We start from the raw sequence: 4,926 nt of genomic DNA on the forward strand, positions 1-4,926 counted from the left end.
TCTAACGAGTGACGCATATAAATGTATTTTTCATGGATATAGTCAAGAAAAAAAAAACAAAAAAGCAACGCTGGTTTGAAAAGGTGGAGATGTTGCCTTTAGCAACCAATCAGTTTCTAGCTGTCATTTTGTAGAATGTACCAAATAACTAGAATCTGATTGGTCGCTATAGGCAACATCTCCACTTTTTCAAACCCGCAGTTTAGTAAATATACCCCATTGGAGTGGAAAAAGCTACATCACCTCCTAAAGATTATAAGGTTCAGCAGGTGAGAGTAGCCTGAAGGACCCAGCTTTATATACAAATGTGAAATTTTATGATACCATACTGGTTAAAGAAGGATCAAGAGAGCATTCAGAGACCTTCAGAGGTGGATTGTGGGTGACAATTTAGCCGGCAGAGGTTCTAAATAAAATTCTAAGGCTATTAAGGTCATCCATTCCAAGGTATTACATATAACATGGAGAAAATTACAGTTTACTTGCAATTCCCCCTAAGAACAGACAGTCCCACTAAATGAAGCCCATGTACTGACAGAAAGCTGATCAAGGAAGTATCCAAGAACCTCAGATTGACACCAAAGGATATATAGGTATTTCTTACTACAATGAGGGACAACGTGCATCTGTAAACCGAACAAACATGATCTACATGGGAGGTCAGGCAGAAAGAAACCTCTGCTCACAAACATAAATGCACAACTGAAGTTTGCTAGAGATGACCAGATTGTAGACAACCTTTTGGCCACATTATCAGCTGCCATGTTTGGACCGACCCAAAAACTTATCTGAACAGAAGAACCTCAAAGTTAAAGCCTGTTAAAAAAAATAAAATAAAATGATGTTTTGGCCAACGACTCCAAAACAATAGAAGAAATCCATAACAGAATGGTTCACAAACTCATATGTTAGATTAAGTATTAATTGCATTTTAATGAGGATCAGAAACTCGTATATACCAAAAAACAAAGCCTTTTAGGGGATCCATTTGTTTTCGCTCACTGTATATAGTTCTTTTCCTTCTTTAATGACCACAAGGAGTTTGACACAGAACTTTTTGTCTGGCCAGTCTGACATTCAATCCTATACCCAAGTCACAAGAATTGGTCCACTACCTAACGTGACTCTTGGGGGGTATATTTACTAAACCACAGGCTTGAACGAGTGGAGATGTTGCCTATAGCAACCAATCAGATTCTAGCTTTCATTTATTTAGTGCATTCTACAAAATGACAGCTAGAATTTGATTGGTTGCTAAAGGCAACATCTCCACTTTTTCAAACCCGCACTTTAGTAAATATACCTCTTTTCTTTTTTTGAAGTCCACCTGAATACACAGTTTGTTTATCTATTAGATTTGCAAATGACCCTCTTTGGAGAATCTTGTCCACAATTTATCGGATGAGGTGAAATTAAGGTTGTGTCCATTTCAGGACCAAATCTATAACATGCTCACTGTCAAAAGGGAGGAATTAACCTTTTATGTGACATATTCACATATAAAATTTGTGCATTGAACATTGATAAAGATAGACCCTACTAATTATATAGACCCTGATATATTCACAGATATACTGTATTTACACGCATATCCTTCGTAAGAGTCAATGCTAATTGGTCAAGTCATGTTTTGTGTGGTTTGGAGAGAGCATAGCATACTTGTTTACATTATCTTGTATGAATGATTAATGTGAATACACATTTTATTGTTTACAAATTTTAAATCAGAAGTAATAAATAAATCAATAAGTCATAAAATGCCCCACTGTCTTTCTAATCTTTTAGTCCTTGTCCTAGAAGTTGTATTTAGCTCTTAGGGAGTATGGAATGTTATAACAGTAAACACATGCAGGGAAGAGTGGGGATGTTGCCTATAGCAACCAATCAGATTCTAGCCATTCTATTCTAGAATGTTCTAAATAAATGATAGATGGAATGCGACTGGTTGCTATGGGCAACATCCACTTTTCCTTTTAAAATCTACCCCAAAGAGTAATAAGATTTTCAATAATATTCACAAATTAGACACTCTTCAAACCGTTGCTATTATAAATGATGCAAATAACAAATAAGGTAAGCTTAAGAAGCATTTGGAAGATCGCAGCATTTTTTTTTTCAAAATCATTAGGGCTATAAAACAATGTACAAGCATCTTCCAGTGGATACATTACGGAGCCCATGTAGACTTGGATGCATTTGTGCCACAAAGTGATAGCATTATCCTATTTGTACACAATGTAATTAATCATATACACAGAGAATGTTGTCTTCATCATCATCATCAACATTTATTTATATAGCGCCAGAAAATTCCGTAGCGCTTTACAATTGGGAACAAACATTAATAAGACAATACTGGGTAATACATACAGACAGAGAGGTAAGAGAACCCTGCTCGAAAGCTTACAATCTATAGGACAATGGGAGTTAGAAACACAAGGGCATGTGCTACATCATATTGCACAATGGACCAGCCAGACTGCAAAGGTAAAAGTACTGAGTGGGCTGTGTGTGTACCAATGTTGGTCAGAAGGTTGTTGTCTTGCGTTAGCAGTGTACAGGATGGTAATAGGGTAATCTAAGGAAATTAAGATGATGGTTGAGGAATATCATAACCTTGTCTGAAGAGGTGGGTTTTCAGTGAACGCTTGAAGGTTTGAAGACTAGAGGAAAGTCTTACTGTGCGAGGGAGGGAATTCCACAAAGTAGGTGCAGCCCGGAAAAAATCCTGTAACCGAGAATGGGAGGATGTGATGAGAGTGGAGGAGAGACGTAGATCTTGTGCAGAACGGAGGTGTCGAGTAGGGAGATATTTCGAGACAAGTGAGGAAATTTATGTCGGTGCAATTTTGTTGGTGGCCTTGTATGTTAGTAGAAGAATTTTATATTGGATTCGTTGAAATACAGGCAGCCAATGTAGAGCCTGACAGAGTGGCTCAGCAGAGGAATAACGGTTTGTAAGGAAAATCAGTCTAGCCGCTGCGTGCAAAATAGATTGTAGGGGTTCAAGTCTGACTTTGGGAAGACCAGTAAGGAGGGAAATGCAATAGTCGATGCGGGAGATGATGAGTGAATGAATTAATGTCTTACGGTGTTAATAAATGTGAGTCACATTTACATTTATTATTAAATACAAGCAATAATACAAACTCAACTAAATTAAGTTAGATATGAGGAACTATTTTCCCCTTTAAAAATGAAATTCAAATCTTCTTTCCTGCCACAGTCCAAATTTAAATACCAATAAAGTAATATGGCAGCTAGAATGTAAGGACCTGTAAAATATATACATGTAGGATCAGACCCTAATGGCCGGTAACCTTTAAACCCTACTAGCCAGTCACTATTAATTCAGTAATGTACGTAATAATTACTTTTGTAAGATATAACAGGAACTGCAGGTCTGGTTCACAGTTGCAGGTAGGACTGAAATACAATAGGTTATAGATATTCAGTAGTTTGCTAAACTGTTCATAGAAAAAAAAAAAAAAAGTTTTCAAATACCATTCCCAAAGGATTCTGGGAGAGGTTACAACTAGGTCCAGTGTGTGGGTTCTGGTCACAGTTCTAGTTAAAAAAATCAGCAAAAAGAGCTGTCCAGTCTCATTGAACATCTAACTTGCCAGCCAGCATACGATGCCGAAGTAAAGGCAGTACAAGGGTGTACAACGGTGTACAGTTAATAGTAGATACAAACGACAACTTTCTTCACTGTGGACTAAACAATAGTGTGCATCAGTAGACTGCAGTAATACGTCTGGACACAGGAGTGCAGGTGCCAAAGCAGCAATGAATATAGCAGGTGATCAGGTGACAACTGTAAAGAGCATCCACTCCAAATCAGAAGCGAGTAGCAATAGTTCATGCAGTATTTAGGCCAAAGGTCATACAACAACAGTGCACACAATAATCACAAATGTACAGATGAGTGGCAACCGGGAAACCAAAATCACAAAGGGCAAGAGATGGTTCGAACGGATAACAGGGTCTGCATGGTAGACAGTGGAGGTCGAAAGTAAGCCGGATCATTACACCGGAAACAGGTACGTTGGACACTGGTCAGGAAGACTCCATAATCTGCTCATCAAGATACATATATTAAGCTTTCTTTTTCCTTGGTCTTCGTCCCACTGCCAATCAAGCAAATGTCTGTGAACAATAACTTCTAGCAAACTTTTTATATATTGCCGTCTTAGGGGCATATTTAATAAAGCACGATAGTGCTTTTAACGGGTCATTAAGGTCCCACAGTGTCCTCCGCAAATTATTAAGGGGGCATCGCAGCAGATATCATGGATATCTGCTGCTTTGCATTCCTCTTCGTTTTTGGGAGCAGTCACCATTCAACAGAATGGTGACTGCTCCTGGCCGCAATCGTTGCAGAGACAGAGAGTGAAGAGAAGACCCGGAGACAGCGCTTCCGAAGAGGGGGGTAAGTATGATTTTTTTTATCACTGAAACAGCAGTTTTTCGGAACTGCCGTTTCTGTGCAGGGCTGTACATAAATGTGAGAAGGAGTTCAATCCTTATCATTGCGATAAGGATTGAAAACTACTTTTCACTTTATGTGAATATTGATAAATGTGCCCCTTAATTATATATGTAACTCTAGACCTCTGAGCCTCAGATGCAATAACAGCTGACACAAACTAATGAATGGAGTACTATCAGCTAGAGACCCATCCGCTAACTAGTGATGCTCATCATCGTATATCGTTGAATCAGCCTACCGGCATCTGCAAACCATAATTGTATGTGTGCTTGCGCTCAGGTCTACCTCAGTTATCTATAGATAGATATATATATAGATATATATATAGATATATATATATATATAGATATATATAGATATATAGATATAGATATATATATCTATAGATATAGATATCTATATCTATAGATATAGATATCTATAGATCTATCTAT

Source organism: Mixophyes fleayi, chromosome 11 (assembly GCF_038048845.1).
Source record: "Mixophyes fleayi isolate aMixFle1 chromosome 11, aMixFle1.hap1, whole genome shotgun sequence".
In the NCBI taxonomy this organism is placed as follows: Eukaryota; Metazoa; Chordata; class Amphibia; order Anura; family Limnodynastidae; genus Mixophyes; species Mixophyes fleayi.